The 8,683-nt window shown below is 39.5% G+C and overlaps 1 pseudogene; it reads right to left on the reverse strand.

Moving 5' to 3' along the window:
* Window positions 1–407: 407 nt before the first annotated feature.
* Window positions 408–7,762, reverse strand: LOC115283505 (annotated as a pseudogene).
* Between the last annotated feature and the right edge of the window lie 921 nt (window positions 7,763–8,683).

Below are 8,683 nucleotides of genomic sequence, written 5' to 3' on the forward strand. Positions count from 1 at the left end.
TAAGCCCATGAATGGTAAAGCAAAGGAATTTTCATCTCAATTACCATTTGTGCTCATTTCTATGACTTATAGTCAAATTACACTGTTTTCTAACCTTGTTACCATGGAGTTATTTTAATTTATGACTAGTGTTATATACCAGTTCACAACTCAGATTGACACATTCATACCCACATGCATATTTTTCTCTTTAAAAATATTTCTTATCAGACAATTGCTTTGGAAAATACACATTATTTTGTCCACGTAATTTCCTACTGTGTTGCTGTTTATCTAAACAACTACTTTTAAACACTTAGCCAGAGCAATTCAATTTGCTCCATTTTCAGGCAAGGAAAACACTGTGAATAGAACTGTAGGCAAATCTTTATAGAACATAGCACATTCTTGAGACACAGAATGGAAGATTAGGGACTCTGCTTTAATATTTTTCATAAAGCAGCTTTTACTTTCTGGTTTCTCAAACTGTAGATCAGAGGATTTAACATGGGGATCACCATTGCATAAAACACTGAAACCATCTGATTTCCTGCTTGGGATCCTCATCAAGAGGGCTGCAAATAAGTGTATATAGTTGTTCCATAGTACAGGCCAAAAGCAATCATGTGGGAAGCACAGGTAGAGAAAGCTTTTTGTTTGCCAGAAGCTGAAGGAATTCCCAAGATAGTAATTAGGACAGATATGTAGGAGACAAGTATCACCACAATGGAGGTGACCAGGGTGAATCCCCCAGAGCCAACAACCAGTATCTGAGTGATCCAGGTGTCTGAGCAAGCCAGTGCCAATACTGGAGGGATGTCACAGAAGAAGTGGGGAAGGACATGTGGTTGACAGAATGACAGTTGTGTGATGGAAGTTGTCACAGAAACTGTGTTAACTAACGCCCCAAAGTAGCATCCTGCTACCAAAAGGAGACAACAGACTCTAGACATGGTGACACAGTAGAGCAGTATATCGGTCATAGGCCATAGAAGCCAAAAGATTGTTAAAGATGGCAGTATATCGGTCATAGGCCATGGAAGCCAAAGGATTGCATTCGGCAGAGGCAAAGATAATGAACAAGCCCATTTGAGTAACACAAATTTGGGATCATGATGGAAGAGAAACAGACATCAAGAAGGGACAGATAAGAGAGAAAAAAGTACATGGAGTATGAAGGCAAGGACTGGCTCTGATAAGGATCACCAGGCCTAGATTCCCCAACATAGTGACAGTACTAACAATAAGGAAGACTCCAAATAGCAGGACTCTAAGATGAGGGTTGTCTGTCATGCCAAGAAGGATGAAGTGTGTCACCATAGATGAATTCTTTATCAACCCAAGCTGGACATTATTCTTGACTAGATAAGAGCTCTGTAGACATGCTTTAGGTAAGGAAATAATGGGAAACTAGATGATATGGGTAACACAGTCCCATTCAAAATAAATAAATCCACAACAGTCTCCAAACCTTCCCCTCATCTATATTCTCACATTAAATGCCTTCCCCAATAGTATCATCATTTCCCAAACATAACATTGAGACAGTGAAGGTGGAAGAAAGAGGGGGAAGAAGTAAAATAAGTAAAGAAAATTCAGAAAGTAAAAGGAACACAAATAAGGAAGAGAATAAAGGTGTAGGATGCAAAAAGCCCTTAATATTTATTGAAGGAATGAATGATGGAGGGAGAAAGAAAACAAGTGTCATCAAGAGATGTCCTTCACTGATTCAGGGCTACAGACTAAGAAAATCTGGGGATAAAGAATTCCATCTCACTCACCCTCACTTTTCCAAATCAAGCCCAAGGAATTATTGCAGATAAGGTAACAAGAGGGTAAACGTGTCAATTGATTTCATCTTGACAGACAACTCTCTCCCTTCAGTTTTTGTGACAATATATCTGAAACAGTGGAAGCTTTCAATACATACTATTTGTTATGCCCACGGTTTCAATATCATTCCCCCAAACCAGAGACTGCTGGGGAGACCGAGACATGCATGCAAAACCAAAGGGCATTTATTATTACGGGCTTATAAGCTCAGGCTCACAGACTTCACCAATGCAGTGGATCCATGCTGAGAGCCCCAAACAAAGGCGGGGTAAGGCCTTTATGGGTTCAGGAGGGGGAAGTTACAGGAAATTGTGACACAGGTACAGTGACCCAATCATTATCACATAACATTATTGGTAGTAACTTTAACCATACACATTGTCCAGAGTGTTTGTTACTTTTGGTGGGACCCAATCACAACATTTAGAGTATTAACGAATTACAGAGTGGACCCAGGACCCTCATGTAGGGTGTAACTAGCCTTAAGCAATAAGTGATTATCTATAGCTTCTATCTCTAGGTCTGCCCCTAGAAATGTTAAGGGTGTTAGCTGACCTTTCTTGATTGGGTGTTACAAGGGTGGTCCCTCCTGCCTTGGGCAATGTGTGCCCTTTCATTGTCTAATGATTCTGAGAAACCAACACCTAGGCCTCCAAGGTCAGAGGGAAACTTGAAGCCTGTCATGGAGTCAGTTTGATTCAGACCTGCGTCCTTACATATTCTTTTTGGTCAGTAGAGGGTTTTCTGGGACCTCACTCAATTCTTCACCAATAGATTGTTGCAGAACTGGAATGTTTCTAAATGACCATCAGAAACCTAATTCAAGTCTGAAAGTAGCATTTGGATCCTGTGAAAGGATAACCAAAGGATTCATGCAACTCCTGGCTGATCATCACCTTACTGATTCCTTTAACCATACTTGGGGCAAAAGTAATGCGGCTGTGCAAAACTAACTATGAATTCCACAAAGATTTGTCAGTCATACCCATCTGAGCAAATGACCAGGTCACAAAATGGTTGGAGTCAGATGACACTGAAGCTTAGTGCATGTACTCTAGGTCTCTCTATTGTAGTCACAGCGTATCTCTAATACTGGCTGGCTGCCTCATGCAACTGCCTGGATCTTGTCTTGAACGAAGCACCCGGCAAAATAAAGGACAAATCCATTCAAATATATCTCCATTTATAGAATATAAACTAAATCAGAGTCCCTATGGTTCACTGGAGGGTCATCAGTGAGAGGTGTCTGGAAGAAATTCCTGTATTTGGTGGGAGGCTGGGCAAGGAGTCCTTGGAGGGCTCTCTCAACTATGATTAAAAAGAATGACAAGTGTAAAAATAAAGACATGTGTGATTCAATTTACCAGAAAACACAGGTTTTTATTTGGTGTAGTAGTTAAAATGTCTCATTCTGGATCCATATGGACCTATTATAATCCTGGCTTAGGAGACTACTGGTTCTGCAACTTAGGACTTAACCTACCTGAGCTTTAGTTTACTAACCTGTAAAAGAAGGACACTTGTTAGACCTATGTCATGGGGCAATAGTAAAAATTAAGTGAAATATTTAAATGTAAATGTAAAGCACTTGGTATATGTTAGGTACTTGCTGAATTCCTTCTTCATTCCTTCATTATCACTTCTACTTATATATTTATTACTTGTTTTTTCCTCTCCATTTCACCAAATGGAAGTGGATGTATGTGTGTGTGTATGCTATTACCACTTTGGATCAACAGCAGTGAACTCTAGAGTGACTGGCTGAAATATAATGTTTGTGCTTCACTCTCTATCCATCCCTCAGACAACACACACATGCACACGCACACACAGTTTGACCCGAGCAGATGTAAGAGGCATCTTTTTTTCTTGTACTAATAATTCACTCGTTATGTTTCTACCCAAATTGTTGGAGTTAACTGCTGTTGCTGCTGCTGCTCAGCACAGCAGCCTGCCCAGGGGAACATTCGACAACTTATACCTCCAAATAGGAAGACCAGAGGAGAAAATATTGGGCTGATTGCACATAATGCAATAAGAACCAGTGATCTCCTAAGCCAGGATTATAATAGGTCCATATGGATCCAGAATGAGACATTTTAACTACTACACCAAATAAAAACCAAATAAGAACACTGCTTTCAGAGACAAAAGACCCGAGTTCTAGTCCTGGCACTAATCTGTGTTGTTTTTCCATGGAAAAGTCACTTAACCTTTTGGAAACCTCTATTTTCTCATCTCAAAAACAGAAAAAACAATACACACTATGCCTCCCTTTTATGGCTGGCATGAGGATCAAATAAGATAATGAATGTGAAAGCACTCTGTAAACTCTGAAGGGTGATACAATACACATGGAATGGATCCCTATTATTATTCCATCATGGAAGGTGGGAGAGGGAGGAAGAACACCTCAATATGATCATTTTATGCTGTGTGCTTCAGTTCCTGCTTACAGTGCTGCACTCTTTGCCCTCCCACTCACCCCCTACACACACATCATCTGCTCTGCCTCTGCACTGTGCAAGTTTCAGCCTGTGAAGATTTAAACAAACAGCTCTCAGCTATGTGTGTGTCTTGAATCATAAAAAAGACAGGTTTTCAATGTTAGTTTCACATTCATTTTTAAATTTTCCCTTTTCAGGATTACTCTGTTCCTTGATGTGTGCATGTACTGTAGGCTTTCAATAAATACTAGTTGAATGAATAAATGCTTCTCTGTTAGTCTTTAGAACATGGTGAAATCTTTCTTCCTTAAAATGAGATTGCTTTTTCTTCCCAAAGGAAATAAACACACAAAATTAAGACTTTATTAAGAAAATGATTTTTATTTACCCCCATCTGCATATGTCCTTACATTAACTAGTGTCAATATTGCAGCCAGAATGGGTATATTATTAACTTGGCTAATGTGTCTTGTTTATCTACTTACTGGAAATAATCAGGCCTTTCACTTGTTGAAAAGTTGAAAACCTTTTACATTTAAAGAAGGTACATTAATGCATTTATACCTAGAGCCATGTAAATTTACAGTACTGGTTCTTTGTAAAAAAAATTTTGGTTACTCCTCTTTTTAGTTCTTCAGTTATGTAATTCACTGAGTCTCTTCCAAAAATAGCATAAAGGTTCACTTATTTACATATTCAATAAAATTTCTGGAGTGTTTAATAAATGCAATCTTCCAAAAGAGCATATATTCCAACCCAACCATTTCCAAATGAAGAAACAGAAGTCTAAAGAGGTTAAGTGACTTGTGTAAGGTCTCACAGTGAGTTAGTGGCAGAGCTGGTGTTGGAACCCAGACCTTTGGACCTTTCTACATCACTATCTTGCTTGACCCTTAATTTGTTTCCTGCAGTTGTTCTGGATGGGACTTTAACCTCTGGTACATTTATTTTTCTAATAATAGGTGAAAGGTCATCCTCCGTCACTATATTTTGAGCTATATGATCTTGAGCAAATAGCTTGCTCTTTCTGGGTCCCAGTCTTCATCAATAAAATAAAGCAGCTAGACCAGGTGGTCTCTGAGGCCCTTTTCAGCATTGAGCTCTAATTTCCCATGGCTCTGTGAGTCAAACTGCACACAAATCATTGGTCATTCTTAAAATCTGACGGAGGGAAGTTGAAAGAGCAAACTTCTGAAGATCCATGAGTCTATGCCATAGAGAACACTATTCTACTTTGCTCTTTCAGTCCTCACAGTGTCAGAAATGTCATATTGGTGTTTTATCTCTGTGGAAGGCACTGAGGACCAATGAGGGATGAGTATTGGAGAGATGGTTTCCAAACTTCCTAACTACCTCAAGGCAGTAAAAGCTTGGGCAAAGATCTGGTCAAAGCATCTAGATTATGATCTGGATCAAAACTTAACCCTATGATCTCAAACAGATTGCTCAACCTCTGTACCATCAATTCCCTTATCTAAAATGGAAATATTATAGCAAAGTCACTGAATGAGATCATCAATTTAAAAGTACTTTGAAAATTTTAACAATGACAAAAGAAATGTATTCAAGAGAAATAATAAAATCATAATTGAAGAAATAAATAAAGGCATGAATAAGTGGGGAAAGGTACTTTGCTCCCAACTGGCAAGGCTAAAATACAAGAAAGATAAGACTATTTATGTTAATGTATAAACTTAATGCAATATCAATTCAAAATTCTACAGGATGTTTTACAGACCATGATATATTTATAGTGAAATTCACCTGGAAGAATAACAAGATGAAAATAAAAAAAAATACCATTTTAAATAATGATGGGATATAGCTTCTCAGGATTTAAAGCTTTTTACAAAATTATACATATAAAAAGATCTTTTGGCACTGAATTAAAAACAATGATTGATCAATGAAATAGCATGTTTTACAAAAAGAGAGCCAATCTCATAAAAATATCTCCATTTGGCTAGAAAGAACACACACACACACACACACACACACACACACACACACTAAAGAAAACACTAACCAATTAGCAAATAAATATTGTTGGGAAATCTGATTATCCATAAGAAGAGAAATGAATTTGGATTATGTACCTCACATCATATGCTTCAATAAACTCCAGATAAATCAAAAAGTTAGATATACAAATCTAAACTATGAAGCTAGGGAAAAAAGCCATGGGGCACCTGGGTGGCTCAGTCAGTTAAGCATTTGACTTCTGTTCAGGTTATGATCTTGTCGTTCATGAGTTTGAGCCCCCTAACTCAATCTCTCTCTCTCTCAAAAATAAACATTTTTAAAAAGCAAACTAACCCACTTATTGATTTATTTTAAAAAGAGAAAAAAAGAATAGCATTCTTTTTGTTAAATTTTTCAATGTTTTTCTTTTATTATTGAGAAACGAGCATGTTCATGAGAGGGGCAGAGAAAGAGATACAAACTTCAAAGTTGGCTCCAGGCTCTGAGCTGTCAGCACAGAGCCCCACAGGTGGGCACAAACTGACAAACCACGAGATCATGACCTGAGCCAAAGTTGGACGCTTAACTGAATGAGCAACCTAGGTGCCCCAGAACAGCATCTTTTATCTAGCTATTGTAGCCACTGAAAAAAATAGAAGGTGGGGGGAGGAGCCAAGATGGTGGAGAAGAAGGGAGGTCTGTAAACTTTGCCCCATCTATTGAAGTGAGAAGGACATTACTCTCATCTGCAAGAGTGGAAGGAGAAAATACAGACTCCAGAAAGAAGACAACCTCAAAGATGCCTGAGTGAGTGAGTGTGAACTGGGGAGATTGGAAAATGGGCCAGCCCGAGAGAGGCATGGGAGGTGGGAATCCCAACCTAACACAGGGAAAACACGTAGAGTGCCTGAGAGACAAAGGGAAGAGAAAGAGAAACTGAACACACTGATAGTACTGTCTCTAGAGAAGAGATAAAGAACATTTAACCTTGCACGGAGAGAAAAACTCTCACTCCATATATAACCACTGGGCAGCATGAATCCTGACCCAGGTAGCACAAGGAAAAAACAGCCCCCACCCCTGTGTAATCGTGGCTGCAGGCGCATGCACTTCATCTGCGGCTGCCGGAGTGTTCACCTCATTTCCACAGCGTACTGCACCTCAGGCAGCCACAGTGCGAATCGTGGCCAGTGCCAAGAGAAACTCCTACCTCCACCTACGTGATCCTGGCTGGGAGTTGGCAGTGGCAGCTGTGGGGGTGTGCACTTCTCCTCCTGCAGCACACCTTGCCTCTGTAGCAGCACCGAAAATCCCAGTTGGAGCCAAGAGAAACTGCTCCCTCCACCTATGCTATCCCGGCTGAGAAGCCAGCCACCAAAGCGAGAACATCTCAACTGTGGTAGCATGAAAGTGCATAGACTAGGATTTTGAAGTAAGGCGGGCCTGGAAAATACAGTTTGGCTCACCCGTGGCACAAGGAAATAGGACTCATAAGAGTGACTTGCAGCTCTCAGTTCCAGTGGAGCTTGGGGCCCTGCCATTCTACTCTCTGCAAGCACCAAGTCCGGGCCTCCAAGAGCAGCCCCTGAGACCTACCTACACCAAACCACACCTATCCGTGAGGGGGAGCTGCTGCTTTTTTTTGTGCTTATTTATTATTATTATTATTATTATTATTATTATTATTATCTTTTTACTCTTTTTAAAATTTATATTTTCACTCTCTATATTCTTGTTCCCTTCCTCCCTCTTTTTTTTTTCTCTTGCCATCCAGATATAGTCTCCCTTATCTCATCCTTATCTCTCCCCTTGACTGGATACACACTTTTAGACTGTCCATTGTCCTTTGTTGTCTCTGCCCCCCTTTATTTTTTTCTACTCTTCTATCTTCTCTTTCCTCTCCCTTCCTTTAATTTTTTTCCTTTCTCCCTGTTAATTTGTTTGTTTGTATGATTTGTCTGTGCGTTTGTGCACTTCTGTTCCCTGTGTGTTTGTCTATCTGTTTTCCTTTTCAGAGCTACCCCAAGAAACAAACCAAAGTATGCATGACAGCGAGACCCAAATATCACTGAGTAGGGAAATAAAATAATCAAAGGCACAACAAGAGAAACTGAGAGACACCATTAAAAAGAACACTTCCTAAAACGACAGGCCCTGGACAGTCAATGAGGCTCCTTAATCAGAACAATATGAACAGATGCACTGTGCACAATGAGCTTTTAAAACTGACAAGAGACAGAAAACTATTCAAAATGACAAAACAAAAGAACTCTCCCCTAAAGAAACTCCAGGAAGAAGTCACTGCCACAGAACTTCTCAAAACAGATCTAAACAACATAACTGAGCAAGAATTTAGAACAATTGTCATAAAAGTAATCACTGGGCTTGAAAAAAGCATCAGTGAAGCTACTGATACAATGACTAGGGACTTTCAAAATAGCTGTGATGAGGTAAAAAAAAAA

The sequence above is a fragment of the Suricata suricatta genome, chromosome X (genome assembly GCF_006229205.1).
Source record: "Suricata suricatta isolate VVHF042 chromosome X, meerkat_22Aug2017_6uvM2_HiC, whole genome shotgun sequence".
In the NCBI taxonomy this organism is placed as follows: domain Eukaryota; kingdom Metazoa; phylum Chordata; class Mammalia; order Carnivora; family Herpestidae; genus Suricata; species Suricata suricatta.